The sequence below is a fragment of the Sus scrofa genome, chromosome 9 (genome assembly GCF_054392235.1).
Source record: "Sus scrofa isolate SSC_HxYL_T2T_F1_AM1 chromosome 9, Sscrofa_HxYL_maternal_Yorkshire_Landrace_v2.0, whole genome shotgun sequence".
NCBI lineage: Eukaryota > Metazoa > Chordata > Mammalia > Artiodactyla > Suidae > Sus > Sus scrofa.
Window position 1 is genome coordinate 122,288,141 of NC_139391.1, and position 24,812 is coordinate 122,312,952.

General features: G+C 46.1%; 1 protein-coding gene and 1 long non-coding RNA gene across 23 annotated transcripts in view; one reads left to right on the forward strand and one right to left on the reverse strand.

The window, feature by feature from the left end:
- LOC102162878 (uncharacterized) overlaps positions 1-24,812 on the forward strand; it is a 462,928-nt gene that overhangs the window by 239,656 nt on the left and 198,460 nt on the right. Inside the window, exons 8-10 of one of the 13 annotated variants that reach the window (XR_014816296.1) lie at positions 13,294-13,441; positions 17,332-17,408; positions 17,617-20,103. The exons of 10 other annotated variants lie outside the window; for them this stretch is intronic. This is a non-coding gene — a long non-coding RNA (uncharacterized LOC102162878). Of the gene's footprint in view, positions 1-1,420; positions 3,310-13,293; positions 13,442-17,331; positions 17,409-17,616; positions 20,104-24,812 lie in introns of those variants that run through there. 2 more of the 13 variants (XR_014816287.1, XR_014816290.1) reach the window with 2 other exon arrangements.
- Positions 1-24,812, reverse strand: part of TNR (tenascin R) — a 416,877-nt gene that overhangs the window by 114,343 nt on the left and 277,722 nt on the right. The window lies entirely within an intron of this gene.

Sequence of the window (24,812 nt, forward strand, 5' to 3'; positions counted from 1 at the left end):
CAAATCCTTTAGGAAAATTTTGCTATCCCTACAAATGTTCTGTTTGGGGGTTGATTTTTTTTTGCAGGGGGGTGGGGGGAACCTCTTCAGAGGAATCTAATAGGGAACTGAATCACTCCTTGACAGGAGCTTGAGGCAGAGGGATTCGAGAAACCACAAGTCCACGGGAGAGCATTAGGATTCGTCTGGCCATTAACTTGTGGCCGGGGGTTGGGGGGGGGGACCTGTTTCCACTAAGTCGAGATCTCTCAAGATAGGGAGGCACCAGAATCAGGAAGCTAATCAATAGACTCATAATCTGATAGGAAAATCAAAACCAAGCATACAAAGCCAAGGTGCATGATAGAGACAGAATGTAATTAAGTGGTGGATTAAGAGTTAGGGCTGTGATAGTTGAAGGGGAGAGGAAGGTTTTGAGGAGGCTCTTGAATTTCTGACCAAGGAACTTAGGACCTTTTTAAAGGAGGAGGTGAACTTAAAGGGGGCTTAGAAGATCTATGGATTTTTACTGGCTGAGGGGACTTTGGTGCATGCCAAAAGAGAAGCTCACATAGACAGGTGCGTTATACGGACATGAATGTAGCTGGCCCACTCCTGGGTGCCTTACCTGTGGATCTGTTGGCAGAGCTTCTTGTACCCTAATCCCTGTGAATGTGTCATAGGTCCTGACACATTCACATCCAAAAAATAACACGTTACATCCAAAAAATAACAAAGCAACAAATAACATGGTTCATCCATCCCTTATTCATTCATTCAACAAATAGATGGCAGGTAGTATTCCTGTTTCTAAAATTACAGTAGTAAATAACACAGACACAATCGCTGCCATTCTGCCCCCTAGGAGACAGAGGCCTAGCATGTACCTACCACTAAAAAACTCTAAACTGCAGCCAGTGACCTGGAGGAAATCAACAGGAGAATATTGCTGGGCAAGCAGACACTGCTTAAGACAAGGCTTTCAGGGAAGACCTTGCCAAGGAGGTGATATTTAAACTGAGACCTGGAGGATGAGAAAGCCAGGCAGAGAGTGTGGAAGTGGAGATGAATGTCTCAGGGGAGAGAAGGCATGTGTAAAGGCCCTGAGGTGGGAAAGAACTTAGCACCTTTGAGGACTCTATAAGAGCAGGCTGGCTGATGCATTGTCAGGTAGCTGTAGGCATGAGTTGGGAGCCAGTTGGACCAGATGATGAGAGCCCTTATAAACAAAAAAAAAGAGTTGACATTCTATTCTGACTGCAATGAGAATTCATCAAATGATTTTGAGCAGAAGTTTTAAACCTATTCAAGGATTTTTTTCATCTCTTGGTCTCTATAAAAATGTTCAATAGCAAATTCTCAACACTTTACCAGGGTGTACATGCTCAAAGCACTGTGCTACAGAAGGTGGCCTGAACCTGATAAGGTTTACTCGTTATAGGTCCCTGAACAACCAACAGATGGATAATAACATTTAGTCATTGTGGACTGGTAATTACAGTATATATTTAAAGAAGAAATAACTGCAGTTCCTGCTTCAAGCTCTCTTCTATGAAATGGAGAACCAATATCTCCCAAATTATATACCAGAGATGCAATCCATAGTTCCCGGGACTGATAGAAAACTCCCCGAGGTTAATAATTCATGCATGACCTGTGATTGCAGTGGTACGTTTTATCTGTTTTCATTAGATGTTCTCCTTTATTGAGTTTTCACAGTGCACATCAGTAGCCTCTGTGTGCGCCTGTTTGAAATAAGCTGCTTGTTTTAAAATGTTCTGGACAGTATAATTTCATCTGAACCATTATGGGAAACACATAGTTCCTGTGTGCCTGGCTTTTTAAATCTTTTCACACGGATCTCTTAAGACTGGTGGGATGTCGATCTCAAGCTTGGGGGTGTCTAAAGGGTTGTGGCTCTCATTGTCTTAGGGGTCACCTTGCCTCTCCAACTCCTCAACCCAGACCTCTGATCCTGAGGGGAGGGTTTCTAACTCAGGGCATTTGCAAGAAGGCACTGCACGTACTTGGAAACGAGCAAAGTCCTGAGTCTGTGTGCAGTAGGGAGAAAATGACATCTCAGCCCCTCTGGGCCTGACACCAGCACCCAGGGCACCCCAGCGTCAGGACCAGAGCTCAGGGTCTGGCCCGGCCTGTACCAAATCAGGGTCAAAAGCTGGGCTCCATCCCTTCTTTCCTCTGAGAACATTCTTCCAACCTCAATATGCCTATGACATTTCCTTTATTTTATCTTTATGGGACAATATAGAAGTTCCTGAATTAAGGGCAGCCTTGTAATTATTGGTGACATAGTCTAATTTATGGCTGTAATCCTTTTCAATCTGATTGTAAAACCAATTGGAAACCATATTGCTATAAAAACATATATAATTTGTGTAGATCTATAGATAGACATGCACATACACACAAATTATTAATAGTGGCCATCTCTAGATGGCAAGATTTTAATTACTTTTCCTTTGGCTCATCTGTATTTTCTAACTTTTTTTTTTTTGCCATGAAAAGGTTATTCCGTTTATAATAACATGAATTATTTATTCAATAAAAAAGCAAAACAAAGAAAAACACTTGCTCAGTCTTGATGCCCTGAGCCAGAGATCAGGCTGCCGCAGGGAGCTAGGGAAAGGGGAGAAAATGAACGACCTTAAGACATCCTGCAAGGCCAACCACCTCTGCAGTCCTCAGGGTGTGTGGCTGCTCCTGACATTTGCTGGGGGTCTCTGTGTATTTGTGTGTCTGTGCATTTGTGCCAGGGTCTTGAAACCTCCCTCTGCTGCTTCCTGTGACATAAACCAAGGAAACTTTTCACCCTGGTCTCTCATCTGGAAGAAGTGGTGGCATGGAGTGGGTACAGCATATTGCTGGGAAGGTGGGGAGAGCTTTGTCCCCTCTCAGAGACCTACAGCAGCAGGGAGTTTGGTTCCTCTCCTTTCTGGTTGTCATCCTGCTTCTCTGAAGACGGTCCGCTTCTCCCTCCTCCCGCTACCCCATCCCTTTTAATTTTATCCTCCCTCCTTTTTTCTTGAGGCAGGGAGGGCATATTTCTTAAAACCATTCAGCACCCTGCCTTCTTCCCCATCCTGATTGTTGGCGGGCCCTTTCTACATCCAGTCCCTCCCTCTATAACTCTTCCTAGTCAAAGTCAAACTTTTGCCTGCTGTATGGCACTGGGAACTATATCTAGTCACTTATGATGGAGCATGATAATGGGAGAAAAAAGAATGTATATGTGTAACTGGGTCACCTTGCTATACAGTAGAAAATTGACAGAACCCTGTGAACCAGCTATTATGGAAAAAAAAATAAAAATCATTGAAATAAATTTTTTTAAAAAGTCAAACTTCTGGCACATAGAAAATATTTTCTCTTTGGAACATCAAATGAGTAAATAGTTTTGATCAACTCAATGGTTTTGATAGACAAAACCATTGGCACTTCAAGACTGTGGTCTCTGCTGGAACTCCTACAGTGTCTATTTTGGAGACATGATCAATTTCTATGTTTTTTCTGTTTTTTTTTTTTTGTTGTTGTTGGTGGTGGTGGTGGTGGATTTTTTTGTACTTGATTTTATATCCTCACCCCCACTTGCAGGCAAAGTGTAGCTTCTGAGGCAATGAAGGCTTTGGCTTCATGTGGGGAGGGCGGCATGTGGTAGTGGACAAGGGAAAATTTCTCAGTTAACATTACCAAATTTTATCTCAACACATATAATTTGGGTCCAATTATATACCTCTCTTTTAAGGTTGTTATGAGGATTTAATGAGCTAATCCATGAGAACCTTCAGCACACTGTCAGTAGTAAGGCATAGTGAGGGCTCAATAAATTCTACCCATTGTTATTATTACTGTTACTATCCTGCTGCTCATTATTTTCCACTGGGAAAAGACAACAGATGCCTGGATTCGCCTTCCCCAGGTGTGAACGGGAGTGGTTTGGAGCCACAGTGGAGCTCCAGTGAACGATACCTGGCTTCCCTGCCCCAGATGGGCACCATAGCTGCCTTTATCTCCCACATCCTGCTCTCAGGGGCACCAGGGAGTCTTGCTGGCTTCCTATTTCGGTGTCAGTGGCCCACTGTGCTACTTTGTCCATTTCTGATCAGCCAAGGCGGGTGGTCACGGGATACAGAGAGACCTGGGTGCACGGGGAGGATGCTTTGGAGGAGGCAATTAGAAGCCACTGAGGAGGCTGGCCAATCACATTCCCTCCTAGGTGGGAAACAGATGCTTCCAGGTTCAAGGTTCCCGAGGTTCATTTGGTGGCTGCTGCAAGTCCACTAGCGACCTTGTGGTCTAGGACTGAGCCTGGAGCTGTTCCTACCCCTAAGGCAGGCAGGGGAACCCGGGAAGGGAGTGGCCCGTAGCTCTGAACTGTCCTGCTTTCCTCCAAGCCAAGAGGGGCCTGGGTCTGTCCTGCACCCCTCACAGAGCAGGTGGTTCAGGAAATGTTAAGGCTGCTCAGGCACATTTCAGCCCGTCCTTGGGGCCAGTTCCAGTCTAAGAGGATTACTTTTCTGTAGGATCCTGTCATCAGACCCAGACAGAGATCAGTCTGCTGGTATTGCCACCTGCTGACGCATTTAAGTGACAGCAGATCATGAGAGGTTCTATAAAGACCCTGGGTTATTTTTTATCTGAAATAGTAGAGACCTCTTGGAGTTGCAGAGAACACTCTGTGCCACAACTGCTGCTGCCCAGGCAGCCTAATTGAATGACATCTACAGGCTGCCACAGAGCTGGCTGGCGAAACCTCCAGTTCCCTGGGGAGCCCCACTACTCTGCCCTCACACACAGGCACACACACAGTTGAATGGCCCTGCAGATCCAATACTCATGGCTGCCATCTGTCCCAAGGAGGTATTTGTGAAGATTAAGGTGAAGAGGAGACAAAAAAGATGGAGCTATAAGCAAATGCTGAGGCTTCTACTGATATGTCAGGGGAGGCTGGTCCCCACTGACTGGGCGAGATTTTTGGAGGGATTGTCTCTCACCTGCTCATGTAGGAGAGATGAGCAGCCTTGGTGGTCAGGGGGCCAGGGACACTCTGCTGCTTTGAAGTAGAGATTTGGGAGCCGCCTTCCTCAAGGCTTCCTTCTCTGCAGCTAAGATAGTCTCCATCTTTCTGCTGATACAGGTCAGCTTCATCTGCAGCCTTACCACCTATCTTCTGCATATTCATGCTTTGCTTGTGGGACACTGACTCACCCTCTCTTATTGGTCCCATGTGTCTCCACTTTTTCCTGGGCTCCACTTCATCCATGTCGCTTCCTCCCCCACATCTAACTTAGACCTCTGACCTGTCCCATAAGCCAGCTCCTTGGGATGGCCAGCTCCTTCCCTCTCTTGTCCATTTACTGCATCTCCCGGAATAACCCCAACACTCCATCAGTGGGACCTTCCACCTTCCCTGGCACAATGGGAAACCACCTATTCCCCAGTCTTGTTGTTTGATGTCATTAAAGATTCATGGCCAGTGGGGCTTCATAATCCTTTCTCTGTCCCTCCATCAGACCCTAAACTCCTCTTCCCATATCCTGGTACCACTATTCCTTCATAATCCCTTGCAGCTATGAACTGATCTTAATCTTTATTTTTTATGGTTTTTAAAATTTTATTGGGTGTATAGTTGGCTTACAATATTGTATTAGTATCAGGTACATAGCAGAGTGGATCAGTTATACATAAAAGTCTATCCATTCTTTTTTCCCATGTAGGTTATTACAAACTATTGAGTAGATTTTCCTGTGCTATACCATAGGTTATCATTAATTATCTATTTAATACTGTAGTGAGTATATGTTTCTCCCACCTTCTCAATTCCTCCCTCCCCCCAGTGGTTTCACCTATGGTAACTGTAAGATTGGTGTTAAGTCTGTGAGTTTGTTTCTGTTTTATAAATAAGTTCTTTTGTATCATTTTTATTAGGTCCCACATAAAAGTGATATCATGTGATTTTGTCTGGCTGGGGTCATGGTACTGGCACAAAAACTGATCTTAATTTTTAGCAATGACAAAAAGAGAGATCTTTAGATAGACTCTTCTAAGACAAGCTCAGGTTTCACCTCCTCCAGGGAGACCTCCCTGATAGCAGAGTATTCCTCACTCTGGGTTAGGGTCTCTGCTCTGGATGCTGTAGTGGCCTGTGCTTCTCTCTTCCGTAGCACTCACCATACCAGACTGCTATGGCCTGTGGACTTTGTTTACTTGCTGCTCTGAGTGGGGAATCTCTTGGAGGACAGGGTTGTATCTTGCATCTCTGTGTCTAGAATGCCTGGCACAAAGTAAGTGCTCAAGACATTTTTGTTTGATGAATGAATGAGTGAATGAATGAAGCCTATCCTTCATGGCAACATGGACCTTGACTGGGTGGACTGTATGGGACAGAGTAGTCAGGGCCAGTGGCTCTTCCGAAGGGACCCATGGAAATCCCTGAAGGGATCCTGAGAAACTGTCTGCAGCACGGTGATTTGGACACACAGATAGTTGCATCCTTCTAATAATGATAAAGCTGTTTCATCACCTGGCATTCTGCAGATTTTTAATTGATCACTTTGGGGGAGGGGGAGTAATTTCTTCTTCTGATCTTTTCCACAAAGATCAATTTAGCCTTGCCCTGGAGTCCTGAAGTATACCACCTGACTACATGCTGGTGAAAGCAGAACATGAAGAGGATGAAGGCAGCATTTGGTTTCTGTCCCCTCCCCACAGCTCTCTGCATCCTCTCAGCTGCATCCAAGGGTTAGAATTTCCAGGCTGTAAGGGGCCTTGTAGACCATCTAGCCTGATTATTTGCTTTGGCACATTAGGAAACTGAAACCCAAAGAGATTAGTTCAAATACCTCTCAATGTCATCCAGTCAGCAAAGGGGTGCAGCTAGGAGCCAGGCCTCCAGCCTGTGCTTGTGTCCATCATGCAGCAGGGCTTCCATCACAAGTCTTGGTGACACCTCTCCAGTGGCAGGTGGCATTATGGTGGCACTAGGACAGGCCATGCAGCTGTGCCCCTGCCCCCCCCCCATGGCTAAAAGCCTCTGAAAGCTCCTGAGAGCAGTCGTGTGGAACCCTGAGCATAGGAGGGTGCTGGCACCCCCTTTGCCTTTTACGGAGCTGCCTATCTCTGCAGCAGGTAGAGCTATCTGTTCCGGGCTTGGCAGGATTGTAGCTCTTATTGATGAAAGAGAAATCAAGCCAAGCCTGAAAAATGACTTAGCATTTTGAACGTTGAGGAGACACAGATTAATGGGTTTTCTCCTTATGTATATTACGTGGTACAGTGACTTAGGGACACGTCTATGAAGAATTGCTCTGGCCGGGCCCCGCCAGGTCTCGCCAGTCACCTACAAGCTCTCTGGGAGCACATAGCCTGATGTAGCTGAGGGTGGACCTGCGCCTTAGGTTTTACTGGGCCAAGTGTCCCTGCCATACCTTATGTCTGCTCAGGGCTCCCACTTGGAGGCAGCCACAGCCACAGCAGCCACTGAAGGAAGAGTTCACAGCAGAGGTGGGAGTGTGACAGGAACCGACATCGTGTACCCTGAGTTTCCCTTCTGTCAGCTCCTTTCGGAGTCCTGCGACTCCTCTGTCCTGCCCCGCTTTCACTCAGCACTGTCAGATCAGACTTTTGGATGGATTCATTCCATAAACACGGCATGCCACCTGTGCCAGGCCCTGTCTGGGCTCTTGGTTTCTGCAGTGAATGAGGCAGCCTGAACTACAGTCAGGGAGTGGGGAGAAGGCAGCACCCTTCTTATGTGATGTCAGGGGTGCAGCTGTCTGGGAACAAACAAGCTGGGAGCAGGACCTGGTGACTGGATGGGTGCTCAGGCTACTGCAGCTCAGGGGCATGGGAAAGATCTGAATGAAAAGAAGAAGGTAGCCACTCTCCAGTCTGGGGGAAAAGCCTTCCAGACAGAGGGGAGAGCAGGTGCAAAGGCTCGCGTGAGGACATGCTTGGTGAGTTTGAGAAACCAACAGAAGGCTGGTAGGGAAAGAGCCTGGTGAGCTTGAGGGGGAGAGAGAAGGGAGAAGGGACCTGTAGAACTAGTGGACGAGAGAAAGGGGTTTGAGTTTTAGAATAAAGTTTTGGAGAGTTTTAAGGAACGGAGTGTGGTAGGAACTAATTTGCATTTTTAAAAAGATGGCCTGGTACACCAGTGGTCATAGCAGGCATTTTTGTGTTTTTTTGTTTGTTTGTTTGTTTGGGGTGGTTTTTTTGGTTTTGTTTTGTTTTGCTTTTTGGGGCCATAGCTGGGGCATATGAAAGTTCTCAGGCTAGGGGCTGAATCGGAGCTGCAGCTGCCAGCCTATGCCACAGCCACAGCAAAGCCAGATCTGAGCTGCGTTTGCAACCTACACTGCAGCTCAGGGCAACACCAGATCCTTAACCCCCTGTGCAAGGCCATGGGTCAAACTCGCATCCTTATGGATACTAGTTGGGTTCTTAACCCACTGAGCTGAGATGGGAACTTCATAGCAGCATTATTCACAACAGCCACAAGGTAGAAACAACTCCCATGTCCATCAGCTGATGAATGGATAAAAATGTGGTCTATCCAGACAACGAAATATTATGCAATGTTAAAAGGCAGGGGCTTCTAACATGGTACACCACGAGCGAACCTTGAAGACATTGTGCTGTGGGAAATAAGCCAGACACAAAAGGCAACACTGTATGATTTCATTTATACGAGGCACCTAGAGAGAGACACCTGTCTTCCCAGAGAGCTTGAATTCATAGAGACAGAAAGTAGAATGGTGGTTACCAGGGGCCGAGGGAGGGGAGAAAGGGGAGTCGCTGCTTAATGGGTAGAGAGGTTCAGTTTGAGATGCTGAAAAAGTTCTGGAGACGGATGGTGGTGACGATTGCACAACAATGTGAATGGACTTGGTGGTGATGAATTGTACACTTAAAAAGAGTTGAAATGGTAACTTTTATATGATGCATGTTTTACCAAAATTAAGAAAAACACAGGCAAGAACGAACAAAAACCAAAGAAACAAAGACCGCTGTGGCTTCTGTGTGGAGAACATATGGTAGAAAAGTAAGAATTAAAGCAGAAAAGCAAACAAACAATATTTAAGAGGGATGTGTAACAACCTAGGTGATGGTTTGGACCAGGGTGGAAGGAATAGAGAAGGGAAAAACAAGGGTGAAAATAATTTCAAACTTACAGGAAAGTTGCAAAAATAGGACACAAATTCCCAGTAACCCTTTACCCAAGTGATTGATGAAATAATTTATTTTATTTCATTTTGTTATTATTATTATTATTATTCTTTTTAAGGCCACACCCACGGCATATGGAAGTTCCCAGGCTAGGGGCTGAATAGGAGCTGTAGCTGCCAGCTTACACCACAGCCACAGTAACTCAGGATCTGAGCTGCGTCTGTGTCCTATGTCGCAGCTTATGGCAATGCCTGATCCTTAACCCAGTGAGTGAGGCCAGGGATAGAACCTGTGTCCTTATGGATGCTAGTCAGATTTATTTCCACTGAGCCACGACAGGAACTCCATGTGAAATATTTTAGAAATGACCTTGAGCCAGCCTTGATAATGAGCCAGTGTGAGGGCAGAGGGAAGGAGAGGAAATGTATAGCCTGTTCCTTAAACTCCAGGAAGTTAGCTGTGAAGGGCAGGGATCAAGTCATGGACCATTAAGTACCAGCCAACAAAGCTGGAGGCCAGAGAGGTGAGGTGAGCTCTCCTGGGACACACAGTAACTTCATGGCAGGGCCAGGGTGTGAGCTCAGGTCTCTTATTTGCAGTTTTTGATCAAGGGTGAGAGTGCTTTCATTTTAGCTCCATTTCACCTTCATGAAAATGTCAAGGAGGAGTGAACGGAGTCAGATTCTCAGAGGTTGACCCTGTCGCCCTGCTTTCAGGCTCCTATTTTCCTTGGAGGGAAAGAAAGGTGAGCTGAGGCCCGTTATCTATGGAAGCCACCAGCTAGTTACATAGTTTCTCCATCTTCTGAATGGGTCTAGCAATCTGTCTGCTGGGGCTGGGAATGGGAGTCAAAGGACATTTCTTTCAGTTAAAAAGGTTTTAGTTGACAGAGTTCTATCTGAAATCTCTCCCCACACCCCCATACATCTTCCATACCTCTTGTCACAGTGACTGAACTCTCAGTGACAGAATCATTCCTTGGGCTTGCAAGAAGAGGTCGGAAGATGCTCAGAAGCAGCTGGTCATGCTGCATTCACTCATTCATTCATTCATATTGTGCCAAACTATGCCAAGTGCAGAATGATAGAACTGAGACTTCTCTCTTCCCCACAGTGGGCATCTGGTGTTGTGGGAGGAACATGTGCTTTGCAGTCAGAGCACTTTGAGTACTGGCCCTGTCGTGTTTCAGCTGCCGTGTCATATGATAGGGAACTCGCGCTTTGTGAACCATGGTTTCTTCATCTGCAATATGGCAATCATGGCAGTTTTAAAAAATGGCTGCAAATTCTTGTATACTCTTCTCATTGAGAGGTGGCGTCTAGGTCACCTCCCTTTGAATCTGGACAGATTATGATTGTTTCAATTAATAGAATATGGCAGGAGTGATGCTGCGTAACTCCCAGGCTAGGTCTCGAAGGCCCTGAAGCGTCCTCCATGTTCTCTGAAACACTGAGTCACCACGTAAGCCACCTTCCTGGACAGAACACGAGTACACACTCCAGCCTGTGAGTCACCCCAGAGCCTTGGCCAGACATGCAAGGGATGAAACCATCTCGCAAATGGATCATCCAGCCCTGGCTCTTCCAGCCTCTGGCCACTCAACTCTAACTAGAGACCAGCTGTGCCCATTCTGGTTTGTGCACAGTCCTGATCCACAGGATTCCATGGGTATCATCAAATGATGATATTTCATAGCACTAGGTTTGAGGGTGGTTTGTACGTAGATAACACAACATGAGCAGTTCTCCATCCCTTAGGAGGCACTTCACATGGAAAAATGAAAAAGCATACAAAGCCTGTAGCCTATATTAGTATCTCAGTCATTCAGACTACTGTAACAAAATACCACAGACTGGGCAGCTTATTTATTTCTTGGTTCTGGAGGCTAGAAGTCCAAGATCAGGCTGGTGACATGGTCAGCTAAAGGCCCTTTTCCAGGTGGCAGACTTCCTGTTGCATCGTCACATGGTGGAAGGGGCTAGGGAGCTTGGTGGCATCTTTTATAAGAGCACCGATCCTATTCCTGATGCTCGGCTTTCATGACCTAATCACCTCTTAAAGCCTCACCTCCTAATGATATCACCTTTGGGGATTAGGATTCAACGTGTGAATTCTGAGGGGGGGACAAAAACCTTCAGTTCATAGCATTAGGACCCCCATATAAATAATAGTTTCCCTTTACAAAAGAAAGATCCTTATTTTCTAGCAATAAAAGTGGGCACATCAAGTAATAAACTAAATAGGATGTGTAACCATTATAATAGATAGGAAAGCAAGCTGTTTAGCTTTGTGAGGGTTAGGGGTTGTGAGGCGGTATCAGGGAAAACTTGAGAAGGAGAAGACATTTAAAGTCAGCCCTGAACGCCTGGTGGGTTTGGGGCTCACCAGCCAGACAGAGGGTAACAGAGAGGTTCCAAGCAGAGAGCAAGAGCCTGAGTTTTGCAAAGGCCTTTGAGGTTGTTCCCTTTCTGCCCCTTGTCGGTCTCTTTTCACAGCAGCCAGCGAGTCCTTGATGATGTAAGTCGGGTCATGTTACTGTTCCAACTCCCTCGGCTTCTGTTTGGCTCCAAGTAAAAGCCAAAGCCCTAAAGGTGGCCCATGTGTAGAATGACTGTATGATTTATCTCCCAAACTGGGGTACTCAGACAAGGAACAGGGGCACTATTGATAATTCTGCCAGGAGAACAGGTGCAATTCAAGATTGTTCTAGGAAATTGAGATATATAGTCACCACACCTGCTTCTCTGCCCGTGCTGCTCACCACAGGCCCGCCATACCAGCTTCCCTAATGATGCTCACATATCCCTAATGATGCTCAAATATGCAGGGCCGATTCATGCAGGGCTGGGTCCTGCCTCAGCCACTTTGTACCTCCTGGTCTCTGCCTAGGATGCCCTTCTCCTGGATGGTCACACGGCTCATTCCCTTTAAGTCTTCAAGTCTCTGCTCAAACATCACCTCTTCACGAGGCCCTTTCTGCCTACCCTATTGAAAATGTACTCTCAATAGCCTTCTCTTGTTCTTTGCTTTGTCTTCCTTCATAGCTCATCACTTTCTAATACTATAGAACAGTACTTTTTTATTAATATTTTTATTTTCCCTCATCCAAATGCAAGTTCCAGAAGGGCAAGGATGTTTGACTGATTTTCTCCCACAGCGCTAAGTGTCTAGAATAGTGCTTGACACCATAGGCACATAATAAATATCTAGGGAAAGATTTCCTCAGAAAACGTAGTTGACTGGTCTCCTTAATGAAATATGGTCTAACAACGGGTAGTTCAGGCAGTTCGGTCTAAGGCTACTGGAGAATGTTTTGCATGAGAGATTTTTTTAAAGTTAGTAGCTTTTGAAAATAGCCAAGAGCCACGTCTGAAACAAAATGTATGGCCCACATCCAGTACAATTTTCTGTTGTAAAACTTTCCCTCCACATCTCTTAGTATCATAAATTATTATGGCTGGAAGAAATCAGCTCTAAAATTCTATGATTCTAAGTGAAAGGCTCTATTCTGTCTTAAAAAAATTGAAATGATATTTTTTTTCTGGATAGTAAAGAAAACTGAAGGTCAGGGTAATAAGGGGAAACTGAGGATTTGACCAATTTATGAGTCAATTTCTTGCATTTTCAGACCATTGGGATTTCTCCCAATTGCTGTGGGGGGCATTTCAATCCTGCCTCTAGCTGCTGGAATAATACTTCTTCCCTTTCTCTAGCTCCCCATGAAAGTCTGCAGATTCTGGTAGAAAAATTGTCAGCAGTCCTTCCCATTTCTGAGGCATTAAGTTTAAATCCTGTTAAGGTTCCTCATATATTAAAAATAAAACTTCTATTAACTTTTCCCCTGTCAGTGCGATCAGAGTTAAATTAATTTTTAACACTTGGGTGAAGCAGCACAAGAGAAATAGGCCCCCAGAGCTGCTACATGTGGGCTGCCAGTGGGTCGGGGAGGCCTGGACCAGCTGGCTCCCTGCAGAAGCTGCCCCACGGCACCTTCTGGTTGTATTGGGAGCGGCTCCGTTTCCATAGGTGAGTGCTTTGGCAGTATAATAAGATGTTGGTGGGATCCCAGGCTATGGTCGATGGGCCATATCTACAGGTGGGTGGCTAAGCAAAACATTGTCTTTGTAGATGGGTGCTAGACTGCTGAGACAGCCAACCAGATTGGCCCTCCTGGTTTTTCACCAATTTGATCACGTGGCAGCATCACCCCTAGAGATGCCCTGTGACTCACTCTCAGTGCCCAGGGAGGGAGCTCATTTTTGAGGCTGAACGTATGGTATGTGAGAGTATGGGCTTATGTATAGTTTCTGTATAACCAGACATGCAGTTGAACCCCTGTTTTCACCCATTGAAAGCTGTAAGACCTTAAGCAGAAAAATTGAGGGAGCAACTATTTATTGAAAAATTGCTTTGTCTTGGGCCCTGAGCAAAGGTGTGCATGTGTAAAATTTATTATAATACTATATTAACTACATATGTGTGTTAACTACATATGTATATTAACTACATATGTTATCAATGTTAAATATAAAATATATATTATATATATTACAGTAAAAGCCATTTAACTGTCAAATGACGGAGTTCTTATTTGAACCCAGGTCTATCTGAATCCAAAGCCAGTACTTTTAAGATTTTATGTAAATGATTGAAACTCCCTCAGCCTCAGTTTCCCATTTATATAAAATAGGGCAATCATACCTACTTCCTAAGTGTACTGTGAAGATTAAAGGAGATAATGTATGTGGAAAGCTTGGCACAGAGCCTGGCACAGGGCTCAATAAATGCTAGCTACTATTTAGTAGTAGTAGTCATCATACTAATTAAATTCCCTCTTTCTTGCAAAGGCAGAGAAGATCTTTACGCTCCAATTAGTTTCTTTACTGTTGTAGGTACCATTATGTTCTTTGGGAGAAAATTATAACACCATAGATTCATTCATTCATTCATCATTCATTCATTTTTTTTAGTATGCTGTTACTTAAAAGTTATGGGATTTGAGAAATAAGACATTCGCCTCCTTCCTCAAGGAGTTTACAATCTGGTTGAGACAGACAGATGTGTACACATGATCAAATAAATAATAAGGAAGGTCATAAGTGAGCTAAGCCAGATAAGTCAGGTTTGAGGAGGAGCGTAACCATCAACTGGAGGTGTGGAGCTGACTAGAGCTGGGCTCTAAGGCAAAAGCAAGATTTGGCTTTAGGGGAGAAGATGATCAGGTCCCCTTACCCCAAAGTCAAGAAAATACTTTGGGAGCCAGCAGGCAGTTGGTCTCTCAGAAGTGGAAATTTCATTCTGCAACCTCTACTCCGAGCTATACAAAATTGGACAGGATTTGAATTGAAATAGGAGCAACCCCTTTCCAAAGAAGTATCCCATTTCTTAATGAAAACTGAATTGAAATAGGAGCAACCCTTTTCAAAAGTAGTATCCCATTTCTTAATGAAAATTCTCCTGAATACAAAGATTATATTGTCACATTCTACCATCAGACACTGACCACCACCACCACCACCATCATGATCATCACCTCTGCCATCCCTCCACTACCATCACCATCACCTCCACCACCACCACCACCACCATCATGATCATCACCTCTGCCATCCCTCCACTACCATCACCATCACCTCCACCACCACCACCACCACCATCATGATCATCACCTCTGCCATCCCTCCACTACCATCACCATCACCTCCACCACCACCACCATCATGATCATCACCTCTGCCATCCTCCACTACCATCACCATCACCTCCACCACCACCACCATCATGATCATCACCTCTGCCATCCTCCACTACCATCACCATCACCTCCACCACCACCACTACCACCACCATCATGATCATCACCTCTGCCATCCCTCCACTACCATCACCTCCACCACCACCACCACCACCACACTAGCAGTTCCACCAAACCACCCCCATCACCACCACCACCACCACCACCATGATCATCACCTCTGCCATCCTCCACTACCATCACCATCACCTCCACCACCACCACCACCATCATGATCATCACCTCTGCCATCCTCCACTACCATCACCATCACCTCCACCACCACCACCACCACACTAGCAGTTCCACCAAACCACCCCCATCACCACCACCACCACCACCACCACCATCATGATCATCACCTCTGCCATCCTCCACTACCATCACCTCCACCACCACCACCACCACCACCACACTAGCAGTTCCACCAAACCACCCCCATCACCACCACCACCACCACCACCATCATGATCATCACCTCTGCCATCCTCCACTACCATCACCATCACCTCCACCACCACCACCACCACCATCATGATCATCACCTCTGCCATCCTCCACTACCATCACCATCACCTCCACCACCACCACCACCACCATCATGATCATCACCTCTGCCATCCCTCCACTACCATCACCTCCACCACCACCACCACCACCACCATACTAGCAGTTCCACCAAACCACCCCCATCACCACCACCACCACCACCACCATGATCATCACCTCTGCCATCCTCCACTACCATCACCATCACCTCCACCACCACCACCACCACCATCATGATCATCACCTCTGCCATCCCTCCACTACCATCACCTCCACCACCACCACCACCACCACCACACTAGCAGTTCAACCAAACCACCCCCATCACCACCACCACCACCACCACCACCATCATGATCATCACCTCTGCCATCCTCCACTACCATCACCTCCACCACCACCACCACCACCACCATCATGATCATCACCTCTGCCATCCCTCCACTACCATCACCATCACCTCCACCACCACCACCACCATCATGATCATCACCTCTGCCATCCCTCCACTACCATCACCATCACCTCCACCACCACCACCACCACCATCATGATCATCACCTCTGCCATCCCTCCACTACCATCACCATCACCTCCACCACCACCACCACCACCATCATGATCATCACCTCTGCCATCCCTCCACTACCATCACCATCACCTCCACCACCACCACCACCACCATCATGATCATCACCTCTGCCATCCCTCCACTACCATCACCATCACCTCCACCACCACCACCACCACCATCATGATCATCACCTCTGCCATCCCTCCACTACCATCACCTCCACCACCACCACCACCACCACCACACTAGCAGTTCCACCAAACCACCCCCATCACCACCACCACCACCACCACCATCATGATCATCACCTCTGCCATCCTCCACTACCATCACCATCACCTCCACCACCACCACCACCACCACCACCATCATGATCATCACCTCTGCCATCCTCCACTACCATCACCATCACCTCCACCACCACCACCACCACACTAGCAGTTCCACCAAACCACCCCCATCACCACCACCAGCACCACCATCACTACCCTCACTAGCACCATTATCATCACATTACTACCACCAGCACCATCATTACCTCCGATATCACTACTGCCACCTTCACTACCACCAGCCCACCAGGCAAAACTCCTAACTCTGAGCCAAAGTGCTTGTAAAAACTAGTGGTCTTCACCTTAAGGTTTATACCAGTCTAAATGGAGTAAGAGACTTATTTCTTCTATTCCTTCATGTGAAACAAATGGGGAGCTGATCTTTACCCAAACAGACATTGGGGAACACCTTCCCTACCTTGTGATCATTTGGTAAAGCTGCTATTACAAAGGAACTGCATTTAAAAGTTACTTGCCTTCTTCTGAGCCAAAGTTCCCACCTCCTTCAAGTGAGCCTGGAGAGTTGGAGAGAGGTCCAGTTATTCACAGTTCCAGGAGGTGGGGAGGTGGTGGGGGCCATGGAGAGGGGAGCCTGAGAAAACCTGGCAGACAGGAACTGGTTCCTTCCCACTCGAAGCAGCCCACTCCCTGCAGGCAATAGACAGCTTTGACTTCAAACCCTAGCCAAGGATACTGCTGCATGAGTAATGCCCAAAAAGATTCTATAAATGGTTTCTTTCATCTCCTATTGAAATGAAAGAACAAGAGAGAGAGCGCGAGAGTAGAAATGAATTGTATTCCTACAGCAGAGAGTTCATTTGATAAATAATGTATATAGAGTTTGCTGTAATAACTGCTCTTTTCCGATTCAGCATGTGCGGGTGAGTTTTGACATGTATTCTCTATATTTCTAACAGACGGTGAATGACTGGTGTCTGGATTGGCATTATGAAAGGCAGGGCAGACTGCTAACATTTGCTGCAGTGTCAGAAAGGTTAATCTGGCTTTTCCCTTGAGCCGGGGGCAGGGCACCTTCGCCTTTCAGTGGTGATGTGGGAGGGCACGTAAGAGGCGGATGGAGGCTGCTTCTCCACCTGGGCTCCTAGGAATGGAGCAAGAAGATGACACCTGCCACCCAGGAAGGGAAATGTGGGTCTTGGGAGTCTGGCGCTGCTGCCTTCTGATAGCTTCTTTTCTATCAGCATCAAAGCCAGTCTGAGAGACCCACTGGGAGCTGGAAAGAGTGCGGAGATGGGCAGCCGAACTTTCCCAGTGGATTTGCCCAGAGGCCAGGGGAAGGCCCTTCTCTCCTACCAAGGTGGAAGAAGCACGGGGATCCTGGGAAACTTTCCCCATTCTGCCAGCCCTGGGATTTCAAGGAGATGAACACTGTACCCAAGTTGAAAAAGTAGTAGTTTGCTCATCATATGTTATCTTCCATTTAGCCCCTCAGCAACTCAGAACCCATGTGTTTTTAAGATGTCTTTTGCCTTACAGAGTAGCCTCATACATCTCATTTGATCCTCACAACAACAGGGCAGGGCAGGCATGCTTACCCCTATTTTACAATGAGGAACCTGAGGTCAGGAAACAGTGAATTGTCCGTGGTGGCGAAGCAGGTAATGGGAAGAATTTACTCAAAATATGCTCCAAGTTAGTCTTTCTGACTCTTAAGTTCAGTTCTTTTACTACTCAAGATTTCCTCTCTAGAGGAATTTCTGCAGAGTCTTTATTGTGTTTTGTTGGGGAGAGGGGTGCCAGGAGCACGCATGTGGGCACAACCATACACACATCACATACGCAGTGCACACACATGAATGCATGCACGCACATGCACTTGTGCACACATGGATGCATATGCACGCCTGTTCCCATACACATTACATAGGCAGATGCATACATATGAGCATGTGCATACACATATACACGCTGGTGCACAGACACACACATGCTTGCACAGCTGACGCCACAGGAACATTCCCAGTAGGGGAGGGTTTCTGCTGTTTTGTTTGTTTCCCTTCCCTTCAGTGAGAAATCACTCAAAGCCTCAAAAATCACTCCTCTGGGCCCCAGATGGTTGGGTGGAGCAACCCGGGAGCCCCAGGAAATGATTTCCATCCTGCAGGGGTCTCAGATTCTGGAGAATCATGATCCACGGCCTCTTTTAGCCACTGACCTCTGGTTGGGGTTCCTAGCAGTCGGTGGCTGCAATTTGCCAGGACTAAGATTTATAACACTCAGTGTTCAAGAAGATGTAATTTACCTCACAGAAGGGACCACTTTCGCTCCCAAGAAAATGTTTTCCCTCCCCTGGCTCACCTTTACATTTAAGAAATCACTCTGAGAGGTGAGGTGAGAGAATGTCTAAAATTTTAAATACTAGATTTGCTGCCCCAAAGATTAGGTAACACTCACGTCAGGGCTGACTCAAGTTTTTCCTCATTTTCTCGATCTTCCACTCAAATAACCTACAAGGAACTTTCCAGGAAATAACAGAAAATGGCACCTAATATTCTCTACATCTAATATTTTTCTCCCCCCACACTCCTTCTTTCTTTCCATCTTATTTGGATTTCTTTCTGCAATGTCTCTCGGGAAATCTTACTCCTTATTTTCAAGGGTTTACTGCTTCTGCTCATACTTTTTATTTCTGTCAAGTTTTAGGTCTTTATTTATTTATTTTTTTTCCAATGAGAACTATTCCTTCCACTCCCACGAATTCTTAATGGTTTCCTTTGGATAGTCCCTTATTTCTGTGGCTCTTTTGCTTTTGCCTTCCTTGTGCATGTCCTGGGTCTTGTCCGTATCCCTGCCTAATGTTTCCTCCTCCATCTTTGCAGGAAGGTGCTCTAAGCAGAGTGAGGGCTTTGGAATTGGGATGGACATAAGTTTGATTTCAGACTCACTCCCTCAGTAGCAGCATGCCCTTGGTCAGCCACTTTCACTGTTCTCAGAGCCTTGGTTTCTAGATTTGAAATATAGGGTCTTAATATCAGTAACATAGAGTAGTTTTTGAGAATTAAGTGAGATCCAGTGTGAAAGCACCTCTCCCAGGACCTGACACCTAAAAGGTATCCACAGAATATCCAGCTGCCTCATTATGTTCTCTTCGGACTATCAAATGTGTCCCCTTCCAGTTTCTTATTGATTCCTTAATGTACCTGCATTAAGTTGCATGGGTTAACTGCACCCATAAAAGTAGAAATGTCCTCAATTTGGTGTATGTGGAAGATGCCAAAGAAGACAGGTTTGCTTTGATGCCAACGCAAACAAAAAGGCAGAGGCAAATTCAACAATGAAGGAGATTGGGAGGCTGGAAGGATCGAAGGATCAGTCCCCTCACACTGTGAAAACATTTTGATAAATGGGGGAGAAGAAAAATCAAAATGCACTCCTTGGTTCAAACAAGCTGTCATGGCCTGTGAGATAAAGATGTCCTCGTCCAGGGAAGTCAGTTTCTAGACACACACCATCATTATGCACAATTTAATAATATACACAGACATTCTCCCGAGTTCTTATTTGGCAGCGGCCGACACTCCAAGAGCTGATCTTGCTAATTTTGTGTATTTGGATTCTGCAGTAAAACAAGCAGTCTCAATATTTGGGTTCACTGGAATGGGTTCTGGAATTGCAATGCTATTAATTGGGGGGAATGTCCCTGATGTCTTAAAACTTAATTAATTCACTCTGACAGTGTGAGCTTCATAATTTGTGCAAATAACCATCCCCATCAACTATAACAACAAGCGACCACCACTCCCCAGAATAACAATGGCAGCAAGAAAAACACAATTGGTCAAAGAATGGGCACAGTGATCAAAAGGGCTTAGGAGAGAGGCAAAAATTTGCACCCTGGAGTATGGTAGTTTTTTGGTGTTTGTGTGTGTGTGTGTGTGTGTGTGTGTGTGTGTGTGTGTGTGTGAACTGTCAACTTTGCCAACAAGATAATTGTTAGTCTCTTGACTTAGTGATAGACCCTTTTAGAAAGTATTTCTGTAGAATGTAGGATTGTGTTGTTGTACTTTTATTAGAGGAGGAAAGAGGCCAGCAGTAACTTTTTAGACGTCAGGGGCCAGAGCAGAAGGGCAGTTTTTCTGAATAACATTGGAAAAACTCTGCTTTAAAAGATTTTATGTCTATTTTCATCTCTAAAGAGCCTAGAGTCCAAAGCAAGAGTCCTGGAGGGAGTAGATGACCTTTAGGTAGGGCTTCCTTAGATTCACTTATACCACCTGCTTAAAGGTTTCAACAGGGGCCTCCGATTCCTCTGTTTTCCAAAGATTTCAGCCCTTTACTGGTTTTATTTCAGGATCATGTGTGCTGTTGCCATACCCTCAGTCTTTCCTCTTTTTACATACTTTCAATATAAACACCTGTCCAAAGTCAAAGCCTAGGCTAAGCCAGATTACTTAACAGCTCAAAGAAACATGAAGGAATTATAGGTTATTTTAGTCTTCTGGCCCTGACATTCTCATCATGTTGGCTTTTGTTCTTAGGCCAGACTCCTCTTGATCCCAAAGTAGTTGCCTCAGCTCCAGTTATCACATCCTTACCTAGCAATGTTCAAAGTCTGGAAATGGGTAAGGCATGAATTGAGTTCTAAGGGAACAGGAACAGGCCCCCAAATTAATATCATTACAATTCCAGAACCCATTCCCAGTGAACTCAGATATTGAGGCTGCCTGTTTTACTGCAGAATACAAATACCCCCCTCTTTGTATCTCTTTTTAAAAGTGAGAACATCCCCTAAAGCTACCCCACAGCTCATTGGCCAGAACTGTGCATGTGCCCATCTCCATGACAATTCCTTTCAAGGAGAACGGAGTTACCATCTTTGGTTTAGACTGACCAAGACCTACTTCCTCTCCTTCCTGCCAGGTGCTGGAGAAGGAGCAATCCTAAACTGATTGCCATCATTCAATGAACCAAATTAATATTGGTTTGAACCAAACCAACTTGAGCCAAATTAATTCATCAACTTGAACCAAATTAGGATTATGCTACAAAGAAAAAGTGAGAAGAGGCTGCTGGGTAGCTACCCGCTGAGTGTATGCTTCCAGCAGAGCTGGTAACATCATCAGGAGTATATAAAGCAGAGGGCTGCCAAGGAGTGACATTCTTTTCTTCTCTGGTCTGAACTGCCTCAAGGTTCTTGAATCTGAAGCACAGGTATACTGTCAGAAAGGATGTCTAGTTACCACATAGGCTTGTTCATTCTGAATAATTGGTCCTTGATCCTCACGTGACTAATCACTTCCCTCACAAGGTCTAAGCCACAAATCTCTTCTTTGCAACCCTTGATAGGAAGCCTTGAACTCAAAAGGGGAATAATCAAGGATAAGTATTATTTGATTATATAAGACAAATCCCAACTGCATTGAATTCAGCACTTCAGAATGAAGGGCTAATCCATTTTGCCCACCATGTTAAATAGACATGGGTTAACCTTTGTCCTAGGAGCCTCAGGGCTTCAGAAATCCAATATCCAGAATTAAAGTATTCAGTAAAATGTGAACAGTCCTGAAGGAGAGCAATAATAATTAATCCCATTAATCCTATTAATAAAGACTGTAGATGGTACTGAGCGAGAAGACACTGCCAGTCCAAGGAAGATGAGAAGTTAGCTAGAGAGACTAGATGTGGAGAATTAGGGCTTAGCAATGAGAAGGTCAGGAGCTGCTGGGAAAGCCACACACTTCAGATATAATAGCACCCAGAACATAAGGGTTCAAGCACCCAGGAAATTTCTGGATTGTACACTGGATCATTCCTCAGAGTGAGCTCAGCAAATGTACCAAACCGAAAGGATACACGTGAACAACAGTTGATGTGAGCTGAGGTCAGGTTCTGGAGCAGAACAGCAGCCCTCTGGGGGACCTTCCACTGTCCTACTGCATTTACAGGGTGAGGAAATTAGCTTTTATTTCTCAGTGTCCCCTACCCTGTCAATTGACTTTATTTTTAAAATCTCTCTGTTCTGGAGTACCCGTTGTGGCTCAGCAGAAATGAATCTGACTAGTATCCATGAGGCCACAGGTTCAATCCTTGGCCTCGCTCAGTGGATTAAGGATCCGGTATTGCTGTGAGCTGTGGTGTAGGTCGCAAATGTGGCTCAGATCTGGCCTTGCTGTGGCTGTGGCATAGGCTGGAAGCTGCAGCTCCAATTCGACTTCTGGCCTGGGAACCTCCATATGCTGCAAGTGCGGCCCTAAAAAGATAAAAATAAAAAATAAAAACTTCCCTGTTATAATACCATAGAAAGGGCACTGAAAATGAGGACAATCATTCAAATGCAGGGCACGAGAAATCCAGCCACCAGGTTGCTGCTGGAGAGGGCCTTTGCCACCTGGAGGGCTCTGCCTCCCCTGGAAAGGGGAGAGAACAGAGGACTGTGCGTCCTGAAGGCACCTGACTCACCCTGTTCCTACCAAAGTGGACCCTGAGTCTGGCCAGACCTGGAAAGCCAGTCCGCAGATCAGGTCATTTGCTTTGGAGTTTTCATAGACTGGTAAGAGAGATGCCTGTGTTCCAGGTCCGTGTGCCAGGCACCCCAGAGGAATGAGCAAGGGCCCTTCTGGTCCGGGAAGGAAGTCCTGTGACACATGGCTGTTCAAAGCTGGGCTGGCCTTGATGAAAATCCCAGCTCTACTTCTTACTTATTCTAGGACCCTGGGCAAGTCCCTTTCCTTCTTGCCGCCTCTGTTTCCTGATCTATAACAGAGGGCTAATAATCCTGCTGAAATTCCTAGATTGGGAGAGTTCAAGTAAATAATCCACATACACTTTTTAGCTTGCTGCCTGGCATGTTGTAAGTGCTCGATAAATGCCAGCTGTTACTTTGTATTAGTCAGTGGAATAAAATGAGACTTGATGACAAATGCTTAAGTAGATGTCAAAGCATATTGATTATATAGCAGCTCAGAGCCTTTATGTGAATTTTTTAATGAGCTTTTTTTTTTTTTTTTTAAGTAAGAATGTACTTGCTTTTCCCTTGGAGTCAGTACAGCCCTGTTTACCAGTCTCTGCATCCCCCTCTGGGTTGGCTTTGTGTGGTTTCCTAGGGTCAAGATTTTAGTGCCTGGCACATAGCACAGAGGACCCAGAAATATATGTTGAAAGAAGGAGGTAGGGATGGAGAAAGTAAAGAAGTGTCTAAGAGCTCCACCTTGTCCTTTCTCTGAAGCAGCCCTGCTCATGGCCCAGGCTGCCCTCTGGAGCCAGGACTGACCCTTTGAACTGGATGCCCAGTGTGGCAGTCTGCCCACACCCTCCCTCCTCTGGTCCCCTAAGGCCCTCCAATTGGCTGACCTGCTGTTTGACCTACCAAGGTGGTGTGGGGTGGCTTAAGACAATTCTCACTTGGCCCTCACCTTTTCATAGTCCAGCCCTGTTTTACCAACTCAGACCCTGGTTCTGCAGCCTTGACCTTCTGCCTCTGGTCTCTTGAACTTGCTATGCAAAAGAAATCTTTCATCGTTACACCAACCACAGGATTCTCCTGACCTGTGAGGTTAGTATAACGGTGACCCCCAGCTTGCTGCATGTAGGTATCATACTGGCCACTATTATGCCTTTTAATCCTCAAAAAAGTCCTGGGAATTAAATTCTTTGACTCTCGTGTTATAGTTGGGGAAGCTGAGGCTTGGGGGTGGGGGTGGGAGGGTGAAGAGCCTGGCTCAGGGCCGCACAGCTAGGCATCAAATACCAGTCTCTGGCTTCAGAGTTCATCTTCTAGCCACTCCAGCTTTGGCTTTTCTAGTGGATGCCAGTTTGGCTCCTTGAGTTCCCTGAGGCCTCGGAAAAGACCCTTTGCTTCCTCTGGTTTCTGTGGAACCCAGTTTCCCCAGCTGGTCGCTTGGCCTCTGTCCCAACTCGAAGCCTTCCATCTCCCAGGAGATCTGTATGCTCCTGTCTCTCCAGGCTGGGACTGCACCATCCCAGCGACCCAGGTCCTGTCCTTAATCTCTGTCCAGTTATGGGGCCCTGACACCATGACTGTGTCTTCCTGGGCTGACTAGGGCTGACCAGGGTATCTACCAGCTCCCTGGTATGGGGGAGGGTGCTCCTTGTCACTGATGTGCTATGTCAGGGCATCCTGTTTCTTCCCCCAGACGTCTGAGGCCCACTGCTTTTTGGAAGAACAGGCGTTGTCTGGCCCATGGTTAACTTGTTCAGCCTAACAGATTGCCTGTCTAGCTCCTACAACTGCATCTGCATGTCACCATCCCACCCAATGGTCCACACCCAGCAGACAAAAACCCTGTTTAGAGATCTGGGCTATCTTTCCCAACTGGGCTCCCCAGCCACATTCAGGACATGGCAAACTCCCCACACACCCTGGCCTTTGCTCTCTGAGGTCTGATTAAGTGATGACAGAGGAGGGAGAAAAAGCCCT